The sequence below is a fragment of the Bos grunniens genome, chromosome 1, assembly GCF_055505025.1.
Source record: "Bos grunniens cultivar Pamir isolate PY7600 chromosome 1, Bosgru_T2T1.0, whole genome shotgun sequence".
Lineage (NCBI taxonomy): Eukaryota > Metazoa > Chordata > Mammalia > Artiodactyla > Bovidae > Bos > Bos grunniens.
In genome coordinates this window covers 141128955-141152210 of record NC_141165.1, presented here as the reverse complement: position 1 = coordinate 141152210, position 23256 = coordinate 141128955, and positions in this window count along the sequence as shown.

Sequence of the window (23256 nt, the reverse complement as noted above, 5' to 3'; positions counted from 1 at the left end):
TTTTTTTCACATATTTCATCATACTTTTAATAATCACATCTACCACTCTAATACTAGTGTTCTTATATGAAAGTTAGTTTCTTCTTATTCAACTGTATAATCATACTATAACCTGAACATCTTGCAACATCTCTTTGAAAGAATAATTATAAGTGACTTCAGTTAAAATAGGGGTTATAATTTTATTCTACAATATAATTATTCTGTATCATTCCATTCTTATTGCAAAATACTCTCATCCTAAACATCCATTTCCAGTAGTCATGTATGGATATGAGAGTTGGACTGTGAAGAAAGCTGAGTGCCAAAGAATTGACGCTTTTGAGCTGTGGTGTTGGAGAGGACTCTTGAGAGTCCCTTGGACTGCAAGAAGATCCAACCAGTCCATTCTAAAGGAAATCAGTCCTGGGTGTTCTTTGGAAGGAATGATGCTGAAGCTGAAATTCCAGTACTTTGGCCACCTCATGCGAAGAGTTGACTCATTGGAAAAGAGCCATATCCTGGGAGGGATTGGAGGCAGGAGGAGAAGGGGATGACAGAGAATGAGATAGCTGGATGGCATCACTGACTCGATGGACGTGAGTCTGAGTGAACTCTGGGAGTTGGTGGTGGACAGGGAGGCCTGGCGTGCTGCAATTTATGGGGTCGCAAAGAGTTGGACATGACTGAGCAACTGAACTGAACTGAATTGAACTGAAACATCCATTATCATCTCACTTTAACCTTGCTTAAAACTTACTGAAAATTAACATTGTCTCTGATATTACTATAATCATTAGCTTAGCTTATTCTAATCAATAAAAGTTTGTCATGATACATTTACTATTAACATTGCCACTTCTTCTGAAACTTCTTTTTCAATAATTAAGGGTACTGACTTTGAAGAGTTCACACTCCTCTAACAAGTTTCAGGACCCAGTACACCAAATATGGCATCTTGGCATACTGAATATTTCAAGCAGAAAGAGTTGAAAACACAGCAGAAGCTGGAATGCACACTGACCTTCTCCCCACCTTTGTCCCTTGAAAAATTTACAAAAACATCTGAAAAAAGGTACCCTACCTGTAAATGAAAGGAAGGAACATCTTCACCTCCCAAAACAAAGCAGTATGAAAAGAATCATAACAAATGGGCTTTGCTAAATTTCCTCAGTTTACCTTGCACTCCTTGACTTAGAATATTTCTCCATGACTGTCTACTTTTCTTTAGACCTAGCATAAAAACACTCAGATTTAACTGTTTATTGGGGTTTCATTACCTTATAAAGTCTGTCATGTCAAATAAAACTTACATTAAAAAAATATTTATCCCATTAATTTGCCTTTGTCAGTTTCTTTTCAAACCCAGCCAAGGACTCTATGAGAGCCAAGGAACATTTTTCTTTCCTACACTTAAATTCTTTTCACTAACTGTGGCCAGGCTATTTCATCTTTGAGCAAATATTTTTTTTAATGACAGGAAAAACTCTAATATAAAAAACCAGGTCCATTTTTAGCTTTGAATAAAATATAATTTAATGAAAATCACACAACTATATAATTGATAAGGTGATATTTTAATGAAAATAGGCATTAATTTCATAATTTATGGAGATATAAAAACAAAATGTGTAAGCAATTTGGATAGCAAAAACTGCTTTACATATAAGAGTTCATATTTATTAGTATGGAAAAATGTGTTACTGTCAAGAATTGAACAACAAGACTCTATACTCTCAGAAAATTAGTAGATAAATGATAGCTCATAGTTGATAAAATTCTTGAAGGGAACTGGTAATGAAGGGAACTCAAGTAAATATTTTCTAACTCTAAGGATATTTTCTATTTCTCCACTGTCAATATAACTTATGTTTGAGAATCTTTGAAATTTGTTTTTAGCCTTATGAAAGTAGAGACTCATAGCTCCACAAGGCTCAAAAATATGACCCTGGCTGAATGTGGAAGCAACCTATGTGTCCATTGACAGATGAATGGATAAAGAAGAAGTAGTATTAACACATATGTACAATGGCATGTTTCTCAGCCATAAAAAAAGACAAATTTGAGCCAGTTGTAGTGAAGTGGATGAACCCAGAGCCTCTTAAAACAGAGTGAAGTAAGTTGGAAAGAGAAAAATAAATATCATATATTAACACATATATATGGAACCTAGAAAAAAGATACTGATGAACCTATTTACAGGAACTGAATGGAGGCACAGATATAAAGAACAGATTTGTGGACACAGTGGTGGAAATTAAGGGTGGGACAAATTCAGAAAGTAGCATTGACATATATACACAATTGTGTGCAAAATAGGTAGTAAGAAGTTGCTATATAACAAAGGGAGCCTAGTCTGGTACTATGTGATGACCTAGAGGGGTGGGGTGGGGGAGACGAGGGAGGCACAAGAGGGAGGGAGGGGTGGGGTAGGGGAGAGGAGGGAGGCACAAGAGGGAGGGGAGATATATATATATATATATATATATATATATATATATATATATAATTATAACTGATTCATAACACAACATGGTAAATTAATTTGCCTTCAATTAAAAAATAAACTAAAAAAAATAATGTAGCTTTGGGATTACATTTCCATACTTTACTTGCTGGAATGTTCTTTCCTTGTAGGATTAAACATTGGTGTATTTTTAATATGCTCTCAAATGATAGCTATCACTTACTGAGGTATTAGTGTGTGCTAGATACTATGCTAATTACATCACCTGTACTATCTCTGGCTTCATAACAATTCTATCAATTTCATATTATTATCTCTATTTTATGGATGATATAATTGAGGCTTACACATTTGACTAATTTCCACATGATTCTGAGATAAATACATGGGGGAGCTATAATTTAATTCATAATAGTCTGAAACAAAAGTTCCCAAATAATTGATACTATAATGAAAATATCAGATCAGATCAGATCAGTTGCTCAGTCGTGTCCAACTCTTTGCAACCCCATGAATCGCAGCAAGCCAGGCCTCCCTGTCCATCACCAACTCCCGGAGTTCACTCAGACTCACATCCATCAAGTCAGTGATACCATCCAGCCATCTCATCCTCTGTCATCCCCTTCTCCTCCTGCCCCCAATCCCTCCCAGCATCAGAGTCGTTTCCAATGAGTCAACTCTTCGCATGAGGTGGCCAAAGTACTGGAGTTTCAGCTTTAGCATCATTCCTTCCAAAGAAATCCCAGGGCTGATCTCCTTCAGAATGGACTGGTTGGATCTGCTTGCAGTCCAAGGGACTCTCAAGGATCTTCTCCAACACCACAGTTCAAAAGCATCAATTCTTTGGCACTCAGCCTTCTTCACAGTCCAACTCTCACATCCATACATGGCCACAGGAAAAACCATAGCCTTGACTAGACGAAACTTTGTTGGCAAAGTAATGTCTCTGCTTTTGAATATGCTATCTAGGTTGGTCATAACTTTCCTTCCAAGCAGTAAGTGTCTTTTAATTTCATGGCTGCAGTCACCATCTGTAGTGATTTTGGAGCCCAGAAAAATAAAGTCTGACACTGTTTCCACTGTTTCCCCATCTATTTCCCATGAAGTGGTGGGACCGGATGCCATGATCTTCGTTTTCTGAATGTTGAGCTTTAAGCCAACTTTTTCACTCTCCACTTTCAGAATAGCTTTTAAGTATAGATATATCTGATATATTTTCTTATGTTTCTCAAGGAATGTTTTCAGTTATATTCTATAAATATTAAATGCTAATATTTAAACTTTAGCACTTTAAGTCAAATTTGTTCATAAATTAAAGCACCAAATAAATAGAGATTTATCAGGGAAAAGACATCTTCTCCCTTTCTGTATTTATGCTTTTTTTTTTTTTTTTTACTTCTTTGAGATCACATGCTAAAATAATTACTTCACTTTGAATGCATTGTCAGGTTTCCTTTAATTTTAAGTTAACCAGCTTCCAGTAGAACTAACATTTTAAGCTATTCCTGCTTTTGGCAAAACTAATACAATTATGTAAAGTTTAAAAATAAAATGAAATTAGAAGAAAAAAAAAAGCTATTAGTGTATATGAAAGCTATACATTTAAGTGAAAAAAATTCAAAACCATCGACTTTATAAGTCTCAGTTAGATTATGCTCAGAGTTAAAGTGCTTATAACAATGCCTAACACAGAGCAAATACTGCACACATGTTGCTAATTATATGCACACATGCAATTATGTGTAATTTATATGTGTTAATAGTATTATACCCCTTCATGGATCCCTGCTTTGCCGGGGTGAAGGGGCTTGAATAACTCAATGAAGCTATGAGCCATGAGATGTAGGGCCACCCAGAACAGACGGGTCATAGTGGAGAGTTCTGACAAAATGTGATCTACTGGAAGAGGGAATGGCAAACCACCCCAGTATACTTTCCATGAGAACCCCATGAACTGTATAAAAGGACACAAAGATATGACACTGAAAGATGTGTCCCCAGGTTGGAAGGTGTCCAGTATGCTACTGGGGAAGCTTGGAGGACAATTACTAATAGCTCCAGAAAGAATGAATTAACTCAGCCAAAGCGGAAATGAGATGCAGTTGTGGATGTATCTGGTGATGAAAGTAAAATCCGATCCCGCAAAGAACAGTATTGCATAGGAACCTGGAATGTTAGGTCCATGAATGAAGGTAAATTTGATGTGGTCAAGCAGGAGATGGCAAGAGTAAACATCAACATCTCAGGAATCAGTGAACTAAAGTGAATGGGAATGGGTGAATTTAATTTCAGTTCAGTTCAGTGCAGTTCAGTCACGCAGCCATGTCCGACTCTTTGCAACCCCATGAATCGCAGCACACCAGGCCTCCCTGTCCATCACCAACTCCTGGAGTTCACTCAGACTCACATCCATCGAGTCAGTGATGCCATCCAGCCATCCCATCCTCTGCCATCCCCTTCTCCTCCTGCCCCCAATCCCTCCCAGCATCAGAGTCTTTTCCAATGAGTCAACTCTTCGCATGAGGTGGCCAAAGTACTGGAGTTTCAGCTTCAGCATCATTCCTTCCAATTTAGATGACCATTATATCTACTACTGTGGGCAAGAATCCCTTAGAAATTGAGTAGCCCTCATCATGAACAAAAGAGTCTGAAATGCAGAACTTTGGTGCAATCTCAAAAGCAACAGAATGATCTAGGTTTATTTCCAAGGCAAACCATTCAACATCACAGTAATTCAAGTCTATACTCCAACCACTGATGCTGAAGAAGCTGAAGTTGATCAGTTCTATGAAGATGTAGAAGAGCTCCTAGAACTAATAACAAAAAAAGGCATTCTATTCATCATTGGGGATTGGAATGCAAAACTAGAAAGTCAAGAGAAACTTGAGTAATGGGCACATTTGGCCTTATAGTACAAAATGAAGCAGGGCAAAGGTTAACAGAATTCTGCCAAGAGAATACATTGGTCACATGAAACACCCTTTTTCAACAACACAAGAGATGACAAGGCTGTATACAGTCTTCAGAAACAAGACCTGAAGCTGACTGTGGCTCAAATCATCAGCTTCTCATAGCAAAATTCAGGCTTAAACTAAAAAAAGCAAAGAAAACCACTAGTCCAGGCAGGTATGACTTATATCAAATTCCCTATAAATATGCAGTGGAGGTGATGAACAGATCAAGGGATTACATTTAGTAAACAGTGTGCTTAAAAAACTATGGACAGAGGTCTGTAATATTGCACAGGAGGCAGCAGACCTATCCCAAAGAACAAGAAAAGCAAAGGCAAAGTGGTTATCTGAGAGGGCTTTACAAATATCTGAAGAGAGAAGAGAAGCAAAAAGCATGAGAGAAAGGGAAATGTTTACCCAACTATACCCAACGTCGTCATTTTAGGAATCAGTGAACTAAAATAGACTGGAATGGGTGAATTTAACTCAGATGACCATTATATCTACTACTGTGGGCAGGAATCCCTTAGAAGAAATGCAGTAGTCATCATAGGCAACAAAAGAGTCTGAAATACAGTACTTGGATGCAATCTCAAAAATGACAGAATGATCTCTGTTCATTTCTAAGGCAAACCATTTAATATCATGGTAATATAAGTCTATTATGCCCCGACCAGTAATGTTGAAGAAGCTGAAGTCGAACAGTTCTATGAAGACCTACAAGAGCTTTTAGAACTAACACCTAAAAAATATGTCCTTTTCATTATTAGGGACTGGGATGCTAGCATAGGAATTCAAGAAACACCTGGAGTAACAGTCAAATTAGGCCTTGGAGTACAGAATGAAGCAGGACAAATGCTAATAGAGTTTTGCCAAGAAAAACTGGTCATACTGGTCATAGCAAACATCCTCTTCCAACAACACGAGACAAGACTCTACACATGGACATCACCAGATGGTCAACACCAAAATCAGATTGATTATATTCTTTGCAGCCAAAGATGGAGAAGCTCTATAGAGTCACCAAAAACAAGACTGGGAGCTGACTCTGGCTCAGATCATGAACTCCTTATTGCCAAATTCAGACGTAAACTGAAGATACTAGGGAGAACCAATAGACTATTCAAGTATGACCTAAATCAAATCCCTTACAATTATACAGTGGAAATGAGAAATAGATTTAAGGGACTAGATCTGATAGACATGGTGGCTGATGAACTATGGACAGATGTTTGTGACATTGTATAGGAGACAGAGATCAAGACCATCCCCCATGGAAAAGAAATGCAAAAAAGCAAAAGGGCTGTCTGAGGAGGGCTTAAAAATAGCTGTGAAAAGAAGAGAAGCAAAAAGCAAAGGAGAAAGGGAAAGATATACCCATTTGAATGCAGAGTTCCAAAGAATATCAAGGAGAGATAAGAAAGCCTTCCTCAGCAATCAGTGCAAAGAAATAGAGGAAAACAATAGAATGGGAAAGACTAGAGATTTCTTCAAGAAAATCAGAGATACTAAGGGAATATTTCATGCAGAGATAGGCTCGATAAAGAACAGAAATTGTATGAACCTAACAGAAGCAGAAGGTATTAAGAAGAGGTGGGAAGAATATACAAAAAAGAACTATACAAAAAATATCTTCATGACCCAGATAATTATGATGGTATGATCACTTATCTAGAGCTAGGAATCCTGGAATGTGTAGTCAAGTGGGCCTTAGGAAGCATTACTATGAGCAAAGCTAGTGGAGGTGATGGAATTACAGTTGAGCTATTTCAAATCCTAAAAGATGATGCTGTGAAAGTGCTACACTCAATATGCCAGCAATTTTGGAAAACTCAGTAATGGCCACAGGACTGGAGAAGGACAGTTTTCATTCCAATCTTTAAGAAACACATTGGCAAAGAATACTCAAACTATGGCACAGTTGAACTCATCTCACATGCTAGTAAAGTAATGCTCAAAATTCTTCAAGCCAGGCTTCAACAATACATGAGCCATGAACTTCCAGATGCTCAAGCTGGTTTTAGAAAAGGCAGAGGAACCAGAGATCAAATTGCCAACATCCACTGGATCATCGAAAAAGCAAGAGAGTTCCAGAAAACATCTACTTCTGATTTATTGATTATGCCAAATCTTTTGACTGTGTGGATGACAATAAACTGTGGAAAATTCTGAAAGAAATGGGAATATCAGACCACCTGACCTGCCTCTTGAGAAATCTGTATGCAGGTCAGGAAGCAACAGTTAGAACTAGACATGGAACAACAGACTGATTCCAAATAGGGAAAGGAGTACGTCAAGGCTGTATATTGTCTCTCTGCTTATTTAACTTATATTCAGAGTACATCATGAGAAACCCTGGGCTGGATGAAGCACAAGCTGTATTCATGATTGCTGGGAGAAATATAATAACCTTAGATATGCAGATGACACCACCCTTATGGCAGAAAGTGAAGAAGAATTAAAGAGCCTCTTGAAGAAAGTGAAAGTGGAGATTGAAAAGGTTTACTTAAAGGTCAACATTCAGAAAATGAAGATCATAGCATCTCGTCCCATCACTTCATGGGAATTAGATGGGGAAACAGTGGAAACAGTGTCAGACTTTATTTTTGGGGGCTCCAAAATCACTGCAGATGGTGATTGCAGCCATGAAATTAAAAGACGCTTACTCCTTGGAAGGTAAGTTATGACCAACCTAGACAGCATATCAAAAAGCAGAGACATTATTGTAAACAAAGGTCTGTCTAGTCAATGTTATATTTTTCCAGTAGTCACGTGTGGATGTGAGAGTTGGACTATAAAGAAAGCTGAGCACCGAAAAATTGATGTTTTTGAACTTCGGTTTTGGATAAGACTCTTGAGAGTCCCTTGGACTGCAACGAGATCCAACCAGTCCATCCTAAAGGAGATCAGACCTGTGTGTTCATTGAAACTCCAATATTTTGGCCATCTGATGCGAAGAACTGACTCATTGGCAAAGACCCTGATGTTGGGAAAGATTGAATGAGAGAGGAAAAGGGGATGACTGAGGATGAGACGCTTGGATGGCATCTTGGACTCGATGGACATGAGTTTGTGTGAACTCTGGGTGTTGGTGATAGACAGGGAGGCCTGATTTGCTGCAGTCCATGAGGTTGCAAAGAGTCATACATGATTGAGTGACTGAACTGAACTGAGCTGAACTGATACCCAACTAAATTCGGAAGCCTAGAGAACAGCAAAAGGAGACAAGAAGGCCTTCTTCCATGAAAAATGTGGAGAAATAGAGGAAAAAAACAGAAGGGGAAAGATTAGAGATCTCTTCAAGCAGGAAATATCAAAGGAACATTTCATCCAAAGATGGGCATAGTAAAGGACAGAAATGGTAAAGACCTTATTGAAACAGAAGAGATCAAGATAAGATGCGAAAAGTTCACAGAATAATCATACAAGAAAGATCTTCATGACTCAGCTAACTAGGGTGTTGTGGTCAGTAACCCACAGCCAGATATTCTGGAGTGAAGTCAAGGGGTCCATAGGAAGCACTTCTGTCAGTAAAGACAGTGGCTGTGATGGAATTCCAGTAGAGCTACTTAAAACCCTAAAAGATGATGCTATCAGAGTGATGCACTCAATATATCAGCAAATCTGGAAAACTCAGCAGTAGCCACAGGATAGAAAAGGTCAATGCTCATCCCAATTCCCGAGAATGGCAGTACTAAAGAATGTTTGCACTTATTTCCCATGCTAGTAAAGTGAAAGTGAAAGTGAAAGTTATTTGGTCATGTCTGACTCTTTGCGATCCCATGGACTATACTAGTAAGTACATGCTAGTAAGGTTATGCTCAAAATCCTGCATGATTGGCTTCAGAACTATATGAATCAAGAACCGTCAGACATGCACACTGGGTTTAGAACAGGCAGAAGAACCAGAGATCAAATTGCCAACATTTGCTGGATCATAGAGAAAGCAAGGGAATTTCAGAAAAATATCTACCTCTGTTTCATTGGCTAGGCTAAAGCCTTCAGTTTTGTAGATTATAACAAACTGTGGAAAATTCTTAAGACGGCAGTACCAGACCATGTTACCTGTCCCCTGAGAAACCTGTATGCAGGTCAAGAAACAACAGTTTAAACACTGTATGGAGCAACTTACTGGTACAGGATTGAGAAAGGAGTGCGACAAGGCTGCTATTTGTCACCTTGTTTATTTAATGTACACACTGAGCAGATTATCAGAAATGCCAGGCTGGATGAGTTACAAGCTGGAAATCAAGATTGGCAGGAGAAATTTCAGATATATGAGTCATACCACTCTAATGGCAGAAAGCAAAGAACTAAAGATCCTCTTGATGAGAGTGAAGGAGGAGAGTGAAACAGCAGGCTTAAAACTAAATGTTAAAATAAATAAATAAGATCATGGCATCTGGCCCCATCACTTCATGGCAAATAGATGGGGAAAATGTGGAAGAAGTGACAGATTTCCTCATCTTGGTCTCTAAAATCACTGTGGATGGTGACTGCAGCTATTAAATTAGAAAACAATTGTTTCTAGGCAGGAAAGTTATGCCAAACTTAGACAGTGTGTTAAAAAGCAAAAACATCACTTTGCTGACAAAAGTCTGTATAGTCAAGGCTCTAGTCTTTTCAGTAGTCTCATATCATTGTGAGAGCTGGACTGTAAAGAAGGCAGAGCACCAAGGAATTGGTACCTTCAAACTTTTGTGCTGGAAAAAACTCTTGAGAGTTCCTTGGACAGCAAGAAGATCAAACCAGTCATTCTTAAAGGAAATCAACCCTGGATACTCATTGGATGGACTGATGCTGAAGCTCCAATATTTTATCAACCTAATGGGAACAACTGACTCATTGGAAAAGACCCTGAGGTTGGGAAAGATTGAAAGCAGAAGGAGAAGAGGTTGTCAGAGGATGAGATGACTGGATGGCATCACCGATGCAACACACATTAACTTCTGCATGAGTGACATGGAGGAATGGTGTGTTGCAGTCCATGAGGTCATGAAGAGCTGGACACTACTGGGCAATTGAGCAACAACAACAACAACAATAGTATAACATTTTCAGGTTAAAACACTGACCATCCGATGTGTGTGTGACCATCTGCATGCATGCATGAAAGAATGACCAAGAGAGAGAGATACATTTTAGTTTGTACTACAGTTAAAATAAGGGTAAGGATGTATGGCAGAGAAGTGACTGATGCTGGTACTTTTAAGGTCTTTTCTGAGATGATGTACTCCTCATTTTATTATCTGCTCTCAGCACATATAGATGCTCAATAAACAATTGTTGTATGAAAAGAACAATAAGTGAAAACAGGAATTGAGCCTTTATCTTTCCAATAGTTTTAGCATTAAGCCCTTATTTAAAGGGTGATTTTAGGGACCAGTTCTATAGAATTGAGGTAGTTCTATAGTGAAGTATACTATAAATCTGGATGCTTCTATCTTGAGATTTGAGGCAAAAGGTTAAAATCATGGTTGTGGAATAAAGGAAAAAGGTCATAAACATCATGTCTGGGAAAGCAAGAATATGCAAACACAAAACTAATTCTGTAACTTTTAATTCAAAGAAAATCTTGATTTGTTTCACCAGGTTTATGTTTCTCTTAGTATCCATCATGTAAAAGAATAAATTAACAGCACATTGACACTGAAAAAATAAAAAAACAGAGTCTATGTTACTTTGCTCATTGAGACTAGCTGTTGCACACAATATAACTTCTAATAATGACCATTTTGTTTTTGATAAGTTGGATTTATCATAAAATTTAGACTTGAAAATTATATAAGATTTATTTTGGAGAGTAGGCCTTGATATTAGATTTAAAATCAGTTATTACTAGAGAGAAAAAATAGGTAAAGTGACAAAACTCTATTTGCTATCTGGGATATTAATATATCCCCAGATATCAATTAACAACCTCTTGGATGTAATTTAAATGAAACTACACTAACAATGACTAAAATGATTCCCACTGAGGAACAATTGTTGGCTCTGTACTTTTTTGGGCATTTATTTCAGTCAATGTGGTCACACTGGGGATAAACCAATTTTATAACTGTGGATCCATACTGCTGCCAACACTACTCCAATGATTTATCTAGAATTCAAGTCTTTACACAGCATCATGCTTGGCTCCCAGGAGGGCATAATTATTCCTATGTCCTTAGGCTCGGTCTCTCACTTAACACTAGTCAATGAAACAACAATTGTGTTAAGGGGATACTCGGCCTCCTTGTTTCTTAGTCAATGTAGTAATTGCCCAGATAAATCTGTTCCACTAAGCAATTTCTACACATGTGATAGGTTCAGTGGCCTTTTCAGTGACAGAATCAGTAAGAATCTGAAAATGTTTTCACAAGTGCAAAATCATAGGTTTGTGATGACCTACAACTCAGAGGATCTTTTTTTGTTTGTTCACACACACATGTACATACACACCTAACACAAATGCATAGAACTCTTTATTTTCTTTGATGCCTATAGAAACAGTAATTTAGATTAGGCTATATCTAAAAGGACAAGGAATTTCTTTTTTAGTTAGTTGACTGGTATATATTCAAAGTTCTAATAGTTGGTTGTTTTCCTTCTTTCCTTATTCAGTTTCATTCTTTTACTCTCCCTTCTTATCTCTCACTCAGATTCACAGCTATATTTTAGAAAAGAAAAATGTGTAAATGGCTACATAAATTTGTTAATTCTCTCCTGGGCCAGTGTGTTAATACTTTTTATACTAAATGTATTAAAGATTAAGAAAGACATATTCAATCCAAATGCAGTTAATACTATCTTGCTGAAAAAATGCGTTAGTTTTAAAATTTTTTCCGTTCCTTTGAATATGTAGTCATATAGAAAATTAAATGAGCAAGGTTACAAACGGTAATCCATTAAAACATAAGCATTTATCTATGTAAAGGTATTTTATACAAAATACATTTTCTTACAAAAAAATGTTCTTAAAAATATTATTGAACTTTTCATATACATCTCTTTTTCACTGATATATGAGCCTACACTTTGGGTTTCAATATTACACAAATTCTTCCTTTCAGTCAGTCAGTCATTTCAGTCACTCAGTCATGTCCAGCTTTTTGCGACCCCATGGACTGCAGCATGCCAGGCCTCCCTGTCAATTACCAACTCCAGGAGTTTATTCAAACTCATGTCTATTGAGTCATTGATGTCATCCAACCATCTCATCCTGTCGTCCCCTTCTCCTCCTGCCTTCTATCTTTCCCAGCATCAGAGTCTTTGCCAATGAGTCCATTTTTTGCATCAGATAGCTAAGTATTGGAGTTTTGCTTTAGTATCAGTCCTTCCAATGAATATTCGGGATTGATTTCCTTTAGGATAGACTGGTTCAATATCTTGCAGTCCAAGGGACTTGTAAGAGTCTTCTCCAACACCACAGTTTGAAAGCATCAATTCTTTGGCACTCTGCCTTCTTTATTGTCCAGCTCTCACATCCATACATGACTATTGGAAGAATAATATCTTTGACTCTATCAACCTTTGTTGGCAAAGTGATATCTCTGCTTTTTAATATGTTGCTTAGGTTTTTCATAGCTTTTCTTCCAAGGAGCAAGCATCTTTGAATTTCATGGCTGCAGTCACCATCTTCAGTGAAGGAGATTTTGGAGCCCAAGAAAATAAAGTTTGTCACTGTTTCCATTGTTTCCTTATCTATTTGCCCTGAAGTAATGGGACCAGATGCTATGATCTTTGCTTTTGAATGTTGAGTTTTAATCCAGCTTTTTCGCTCTCCTCTTTCTCCTTCATCAAGAGGCCCTTTAGTTACTCTTCACTTTCTGCCATAAGAATGGTGTTATCTACATATCTGAGGTTATTGCTATTTCTCCCAGAAATATTCATTTCAGCCTGTGACTCATCCAGTCTGGCATTTCTCATGATGTACTCTGCACATAGTTAAACATGCAGGGTGACAATATATGGACTTGATGTACTCCTTTCCCAATTTGGAACCAATCCATTGTTCCACGTCTGGTTCTAACTGTTGCTTCTTGACCTGCATAAAGGTTTTTCAAGAGGCAATGGTATTCTTCACAGAACTAGAAGAAATAATTTCACAATTTGTATGGAAATACAAAAAACCTTGAATAGCCAAAGCGATCTTGAGAAAGAAGAATGGAACTGGAGGAATCAACCTGCCTGACTTCAGGCTCTTATTACAAAGCCACAGTTATCAAGACAGTATGGTACTGGCACAAAGACAGAAATATAGATCAATGGAACAAAATAGAAAGCCCAGAGATAAATCCACGCACATATGGACACCTTATCTTTGACAAAGGAGGCAAGAATATACAATGGATTAAAGACAATCTCTTTAACAAGTGGTGCTGGGAAAACTGGTCAACAACTTGTAAAAGAATGAAACTAGAACACTTTCTAACACCATACACAAAAATAAACTCAAAATGGATTAACGATCTAAATATAAGACCAGAAACTATAAAACTCTTAGAGGAGAACATAGGCAAAACACTCTCTGACATACATCACAGCAGGATCCTCTATGACCCACCTCCCAGAATACTGGAAATAGAAGCAGAAATAAACAAATGGGACCCAATTAAACTTAAAAGCTTCTGCACATCAAAGAAAACTATTAGCAAGGTGAAAAGACAACCTTCAGAATGGGAGAAAATAATAGCAAATGAAGCAACTGACAAACAACTAATCTCAAAAATATACAAGCAACTCCTACAGCTCAACTCCAGAAAAATAAATGACCTAATCAAAAAATGGGCCAAAGAACTAAATAGACATTTCTCCAAAGAAGACATACAGATGGCTAACAAACACATGAAAAGATGCTCAACATCACTCATTATCAGAGAAATGCAAATCAAAACCACTATGAGGTACCATTTCATGCCAGTCAGAATGGCTGCGATCCAAAAGTCTACAAGCAATAAATGCTGGAGAGGGTGTGGAGAAAAGGGAACTCTCTTACACTGATGGTGGGAATGCAAACTAGTACAGCCACTAACAGTGTGGAGATTCCTTAAAAAACTGGAAATAGAACTGCCTTATGATCCAGCAATCCCACTGCTGGGCATACACACTGAGGAAACCAGAAGGGAAAGAGACACATGTACCCCAATGTTCATCGCAGCACTGTTTATAATAGCCAGGACATGGAAGCCACCTAGATGTCCATCAGCAGATGAATGGATAAGAAAGCGGTGGTACATATACACAATGGAGTATTACTCAGCCATTAAAAAGAATACATTTGAATCAGTTCTAATGAGGTGGATGAAACTGGAGCCTATTATACAGAATGAAGTAAGCCAGAAAGAAAAACACCAATACAGTATACTAACGCATATATATGGAATTTAGAAAGATGGTAACAATAACCCTGTGTACGAGACAGCAAAAGAGACACTGATGTATAGAACAGTCTTATGGACTCTGTTGGAGAGGGAGAGGGTGGGAAGATTTGGGAGAATGGCATTGAAACATGTATAATATCATGTATGAAACGAGTTGCCAGTCCAGGTTCGATGCACAATACTGGATGCTTGGGGCTGGTGCACTGGGACGACCCAGAGGGATGGTAAGGGGAGGGAGGAGGGAGGAGGGTTCAGGATGGGGAGCACGGGTATACCTGTGGCGGATTCATTTCAATGTTTGGCAAAACTAATACAATATTGTAAAGTTTAAAAATAAAATTAAATTAAACTAAAAAAAAAAAAAAGAGGCAGGTAAGGTTCTCTGTTATTCCCATGTCTTTAAGAATTTCCAGTAGTTTGTTGTGATCCACACAGTCAAAGGGTTTAGTGTGGTCAATGAAGCAGAAGTAGATGTTTTTCTGGAATTGTCTTGCTTTTCCTATGATCCAATGGATGTTGGAAATTTGATCTCTGGTTCCTTTGTCTTTTCTAAATCTAGTTTGTACATCTGGAAGTTCTTTGTTCATATATTGTTTGAAACCTAGCTTGAAGGATTTTGAGCATCACCTTGCTAGCATGTGAAATGAGTGTGATAGTGCAGTGGTTTGAACATTCTTTGGTTTTGCCCTTCTTTGGGATTGGAATGAAAACTGACCTTTTCTTGTCATGTGGCTACTGCTGAGCTTTCCAACTGTGGAGATGTATTGAGTGCAACGCTACAATAACATCATCTCAGGATTTGAAATAGTTCAACTATTGATTATAATGTATTATATTTGTATTATATTGATTATAATGTATTACTATTAAGATAATTCTTCAGAACAAATTGCATCTTACCTTTGAGTCATTATTTGCAATATGTGGTCATTATTTGTGATAATAGCAGAGCTTTGAGTTTTTTGACAACCAGGGTTCAGTGTTAGTCACTCAGTCATATCCAACTCTTTGTGATTCCAAGGACTGTAGCCCACCAGGCTTCTCTGTCCATGGAATTTCCCAGGCAAGAATACTGGAGTGGGTTGCCATTTCCTTTTCCAGGGCATCTTTCTGACTCAGGGACTGAACTCGGGTCTCCTGCATTGCAGGCAGATTATTTACTCTCTGAGCCACCAGGGTAACCCCTTACCTTTTTCACAATAAGTAAGATAAGTGGAAATATTATGTAAATATAATCCTTATAAATTTTTAAGAATCATTTCTAAAAAATATTAAGCTTAAGAATAAACTATCTCAGAATAAACCTACCTAAAAGTTATATACGGATGTGATAGTTGGATATAAAGAAAGCTGAGTTTCAAAGAATTAATTTTTTTACACTGTGGTGTTGGAGAAGACTCTTGAGGGTCCCCTGGACTGCAAGGTGATCCAACCAGTCAATCCAAAGAAAATCAGTCCTGAGTATTCATGGGCAAGACTGATGCTGAAGCTGATACTCCAAAACTTTGGCCACCTGTTGTGAAGAACTCACTCACTGGAAAAGACCCTGAGGCAGGGCAAGATAGAAGCCAGGAGGAGAAGGGAACAACAGAGGACAAGATGGTTGGATGGGATCACTGATTCAATGGACATGAATTTGAGCAGGTTCTTGGAGTTGGTAGGGAAGCCTGGCATGCTGCAGTCCATGGGACTGCATAGAGTCAGACATGACTGAGTGAACTGAAATGAATTGAACTGAAGAGGGCAAAAGACCCATATTCCAAAAGCTATAAGATGCTGATGACTGAAATCAAAGGTGCCACAAAAAGACAGTAAGATATAGCATGTCCTTGGGCCTTCCCTGGTGTCTCAAATGATAAAGATTCTGCCTGCAGTGTGGGAGACCTGGGTCTGATCCCTGGGTTGGGAAGATACACTGGAGGAGGGCATAACAACCCACTCCAGTATTTTTGCCTAGAGAATCCCCATGGACAGAGGAGCCCAGAGGGCTAAATTCCATTGGGTCACAAAGAATCAGTCTCAACTAAGTGAGTAAGCTCTCAGCACACCATGTTCTTAGATTAGAAGAATCAATATTGTAAAATTGACTATACTACCCAAGGAAATGCACAAAATCAATTCAATCCCTATCAAATCATCAATGATGTTTCTCACAGAACTAGAATAAAAGAAAAAATTTTGTATGGAAATGCAAGACTCCAAATAGCAAAGCAATCTTGAGAAAGAAAAATAGGCTGGAAGAATCAGGCTCCCTAACTTCACACTATACTACAAAGCTGTATTAATCAAAACAGTATGACTATAGCACAAAAAACAGAAATATAGATCAATGGAATATAATAGAAAGCCCAGAAATTAATCCATAAACCTATGTTCAATTAATCTATGATAAAGAGGTGAGAATAAAAAATGGAGAAAAAGCAGTCTCTTTAATAAGTGGTGCTGAAATATAATTACTATATATATAATATAAATATATATAAATATAATATATATATATATAACTGCTATAAATATAACTGCTACATATAATAGAATGAAATTAGAAAATTTTCTTATAGCATTTTAAAAAGTAAACTCAAAATATATTAAAGACCTGAATGTAAGACCATATATTATAAAAATTCTAGATGATAACATAGGCACAACAGTCTCTGACAATCATTTTGACAATCTGACAACATTTTTTGGATCCAACTCATAGAAAAGTGGAAATGAAAACAAAGATAAGCATATAGAACCTAGTTTAACATAAAAACTTGCACAGCAAAGAAAACCACAAACAAAACAAACAGACAATCTACAGAATGGGAAAAAAGTATTTGCAAATGATGTGACTGACATGGAATTAATCTTCAAAATATACAAACAACTCATACAGTTCAATCGTTAAAAAAATAATAATAAATTAAAAAAAAATAGCAGAAGATCTGGCCATCAGGAGTTGCAGTGCCATGCACAATGCTTTGGCACAGGCCCTAATTGCATGGGCTGGCCTCAGCTTTTCACACTTGTAACTCTGGTATGAGTGCAGGGTGGAGGTTGCTGCATTCAGCATCCTATGAGCCAGTGAAACTAGAAGAAGCACAAAAGGAAAGGATTTAAAAAAAAAAAAAAAAAGGAGGACTGGATAGGAACAGAAGTTTTGTTAATAAACCCAGGCCATCTTGTTGAATGTCCCCCAATCCCAACCTCACAAGATAAAGAACAGTCAAACCTCAGACATCATAGACCTAAACTCTTCTTCAGAGATCAAGCCCTTAGCCTTTGGAGTGGGAGCACTGACTCCAAGATCCTAGCCTATCAGAAAACTAGCCCTAGGGGGTATCAAATAGTGAGAACTCACACAAAGGAAACCACTGGAATACAAGACCTGGCATCACCGAACCACCAGTAGCACCCTGTGCAGGATGCCTATTTAAACAACAAACAAACCCAGTCATCATCAGACGGATTATCACCTCACTCAGCCTTTCCCATCAGAGGAAAAACAAACAAACAAGCAAAACTCAGCACAAATCTCCCCTTATAGGAAGCTTACACAAACCACTGGACCAAATTAGGAGGGCAGAAACCAAAAGGAAGAAAGAATTCAACCTTGAATACTGAGAAAAGGAGACCTCAAACACAATAAGCTTTAAAAAAATAATGAAAAGGCAGAGAGATACTACACAAATGAAGGAACAAACTAGAAATGCAAAAGTCCAAATAAATGAAGAGGAAACAGGCAAACTACCTGAAAAAGAATTCAGAATATTGATAGTAAATATGATCAAAAACCTTGAAAACAAAATAGAGAAAATGCAAGATTCAATTAACAAAGACCTAGAAGAATTAAAAAATAAGCACACAGAGACAAACAACATATTTACTGAAATTAAAAATACTCTAGAAGGAATCAATAGCAGAATACCTGAAGCAGAAGAACGAATCAGTGAGCTGGAAGGTAAAATGATGGAAATAACTTCTGAAGAGCAGAATAAAGTAAAAAGAATGAAAAGAACTGAGGATAGGCTTAGAGATCTCTGGGACCATATCAAATACACCAATGTTCAAATTATAGGGGTCCCAGAAAAAGAAGAGAAAAAAGAAAGGGTATGAGAAAAATTTTGAAGAAATTATAGTTGAAAATTTCCCTAACATGGAAAAGAAAATAGTCAGTCAAGCCTAAGAGGCACAAAGAGTCCCTCCCATACTGGATAGACCCAAGGAGAAACATGCCAAAACACATACTAATCAAACTAACAAAGACTAAAGACAAAGAAAGAATATTAAAAGCAGCAAGGGAGAAGCAACAAGTAACATACAAGGGAAACTCCATATGCTTAACAGCTAATCTTTCAGCAGAAACTCTGCAGGCCAGAAGGGAATGGCAGGATATATTTCAAGTACTGAACAGGAAAAATCTATAACCAAGATTACTGTACCTGGCAAGGATCTCATTCAAAATTGATGGAGAAATAAAAAGCTTTTCAGACAAGCAAAAATTAAGAGAATTCAGTACGACCGAACTAGCTTTACAATAAATATCGAAAGGATTATATAGTCAAGAAATACAAGAGAAGAAAAAAGGATCTACAAAATTAACCCCCCAAAAATAAGAAAATAGCAACCAGAACATACATATCAATAATTACTTTAAATGTAAATTGATTAAATGCTCCAACCAAAGACACAGATTAGCTGAATGGATTAAAAACCAACCAACCAAACAACAACAACAACAACAACAACAACAAAAGACCCATATATGTGCTGTCTACAGGAAATCCACTTCAACCCTGTATAAAAGGCAGCAAAAGAGACACAGATGTATAGAACAGTCTTTTGGACTCTGTGGGAGAGGGCGAAGATGGGGTGATTTGGGAGAATGGCATTGAAACATGTATAATATCATATGTGAAACCAATCGCCAGTCCAGGTTTGATGCAGGATACAGGATGCTCGGGGCTGGTGCACTGGTTGACCCAGAGGGATGGTAGAGGGAAGGAGGTAGGAGGGGGGGTTCACGATGGGGAACACGTGTATACCCATGGCAGATTCATGCTGAATTATGGCAAAACCAATACAATATTGTAAAGTAATTAGCCTCCAATTAAAACAAATACATTTATATTAAAAAAAAAAAGAAACCCACTTCAGACCTAAAGGCACATATAGACTGAAAGTGAGAGGTTGGAAAAATATATTCTATGCAAATGGGAAGCAAATGAAAGCTGGGGTAGTAATCCTCATATCAGACAAAATTGACCTTAAAATAAAGGAGATTACAAGAGATAAGGAAGGACACTACATAATGATCAAGAGGAATCAATCAAAGAGGAAGAGATCAATCTAAGAGGAAGACATAACAATTGTAAATATGCACCCAACAAAGGAGCACCTCGATACATAAGACAAACACTAACAGACATAAAAGGAGAAGTTAATAATAACACAATAACAATAGGAGACTTTAATACCCAACTCACAGCAATGGACAGATCAGCAAGCAAGACAGGAAATTAATAAGGAAACACAAGTCTTAAATGATACATTAGATTAAATGGATCTCATTGATATCTTCAGGATATTCCATCCAAAAGCAGAAGAGTATACCCTCTTCTAAAGTGTACATGGAACATTCTCCATGATAGAACACAATCAGTTCAGTTCAGATGCTCAGTCGTGTCTGACTCTTTGCGACCCCATGAATCGCAGCACGCCAGGCCTCCCTGTCCATCACCAATTCCCGGACTCCACCTAAACTCATGTGCATCGAGACATTGATGCCATCCAGCCATCTCATCCTTTGTCATTCCCTTCTCCTCCTGGCCCCAATCCCTCCCAGCATCAGGATCTTTTCCAACGAGTCAACTCTTTGCATGAGGTGGCCAAAGTATTGGAGTTTCAGCCTCAGCATCAGTCCTTCCAATGAACACCCAGGACTGGTCTCCTTTAGGATGGAATGGTAGGATGTCCTTGCAGTCCAAGAGACTTAGTATTCTCCAACACCACAGTTCAAAAGCATCAATTCTTCGAGACTTAGCTTTCTTCACAGTCCAACTCTCACATCCATACATGATTACTGGAAAAACCATAGCCTTGATTAGACAGACCTTTGTTGGCAAAGTAATATATCTGCTTTTTAATATGCTATCTAGGTTGGTTATATCATTCCTTCCAAGGAGTAAATGTCTTTTAATTTTATGGCTGCAGTCACCATCTGCAGTGATTTTGGAACCCAAAAAAATAAATTCCGACACTGTTTCCACTGTTTCCCCATCTATTTCCCATGAAGTGATGGGAGCGGATGCCATGATCTTCGTTTTCTGAATGTTGAGCTTTAAGCCAAAATTTTCACTCTCTTCTTTCACTTTCATCAAGAGACTTTTTAGTTCTTCTTGACTTTCTGCCATAAGGGTGGTGTCATCTGCGTATCTGAGATTATTGATATTTCTCCCGGCAATCTTGATTCCAGCTTGTGTTTCTTCCAACCCAGCGTTTCTCATGATGTTCTCTGCATATAAGTTAAATAAACAGGGTGACAATATACAGCCCTGACATACTCCTTTTCCTATTTGGAAACCAGTCTGTTGTTCCATGTCCAGTTTTAACTGTTGCTTCCTGACCTGCATATAGGTTTCTCAAGAGACAGGTCAAGTGGTTTGGTATTCCCATCTCTTTCAGACTTTTCCACAATATATTGTGATCCACACGGTCAAAGGCTTTGGCATAGTCAATAAAGTAGAAATAGATGTTTTTCTGGAACTCTGTTGCTTTTCCGATGATCCAGTAGATGTTGGCAATTTGATCTCTGGTTCCTCTGCCTTTTCTAAAACCAGCTTGAACATCTGGAATTTCATGGTTCATATGCTGCTTAAGCCTGGCTTGGAGAATTTTGAGCATTACTTTGCTAGCATGTGAGACGAGTGCAATTGTGCAGTAGTTTGAGCATTCTTTGGCATTGCCTTTCTTTGGGATTGGAATGAAAATGGACCTTTTCCAGTCCTGTGGACACTGCTGAGTTTTCCAAATTAGCTGACATATTGAGTGCAGAACTTTCACAGCATCATCTTTCAGGATTTGAAATAGCTCAACTGGAATTCCATCACCTCCACTAGCTTTGTTCGTAGTGATGCTTCCTATGGCCCACTTGACTTCACATTCCAGGATGTCTGGCTCTAGGTGAGTGATCACACCATCGTGATTATCTGGGTCATGAAGTTCTATTTTGTACAGTTCTGTGTATTCTTGCCACCTCTTCTTAATATCTTCTGCTTCTGCATACCATTTCTGTCCTTTATCGAGCCCATCTTCACATGAAATGTTCCCTTGGTATCTCTAATTTTCCTGAAGAGATCTCTAGTCTTTCCCATTCTGTTGTTTTCCTCTATGTCTTTGCATTGATAGACCACATATTGGGTCACAAATCAAACCTTAGTAAATTTAAGAAAATTGAAATTGTGAATGAAGCATCTTCTCTGGCCAAAACCCTGAGACTATGTATCAACTATGAGAAAAATAAGTGTAAGAAACGTAGACACATGGGGATTAAACAACACATTTCTAAATAACCAACAGGTTACAGACAGAATCAAAAGGGAAATCAAAAAAATTCTAGAAACAAGTGACAGTGAAAACTTGACAACCCAAAACCTATGGAGTGCACCAAAAACAGTACTAAGAGGGGAGTTTATAGCAATACAATCTTACCTCAAGAAATAAGAAAAACACCGAACAGACAACCTAAGTTTACACCTAAAACAACTAGAAAAGCAACAACAATTAGTAGGAGGAAAGAAATCATAAAGATCCGAGCAGAAATAAGTGAAAAATAAATGAAAGAAACAATAGTAATGATTAATAAAACTAAAAGCTAGTTCTTTGAGAAGATAAACAAAATTTACAAACCTTTAGCCAGACTCATCAAGAAAAAAAGAAGATTCAAATCAACAAAATTAGAAATGATAAAGGAGAGGTTACAACAGACAATGCAGAAATACAAAGGATTATAAGAGACTGTTATGAACAACTATATGGCAATAAAATGGATAATCTGGAAGAAATGGACAGATTCTTAAAAAGTTCAATCTTCCAAGACTGAACCAGGAAGAAATAGAAATTAAGAACAACCCAATTACAAGCACTGAAATTGAGCTGTGATAAAAAAAAAAAAATCTCAAAAAACAAAAACAGAGGACCAGATGGCTTCACGGGAGAAATCTATCAAACATTTAGAGAAGAGCTAATGCCTATCCTTCTAAAACTCTTTCAAAAAATTGCAGAGGAAGGAACACTTCCAAACTGATTCTATGAGGCCATCATCACCATGATACCAAAATCAGACAAAGACAGCACAAAAAATTTAAAAAAAAGTAAAAGGTAGATCTAAATATCTAAATAGACATTTCTCCAAAGAAGAGATGCAAATGCCCAAGAGATAGATGGGAAAACACTCAACATCACTAATTAGAATAATGCAAATCAAAGCTACAATGAATTATAACCTCATACT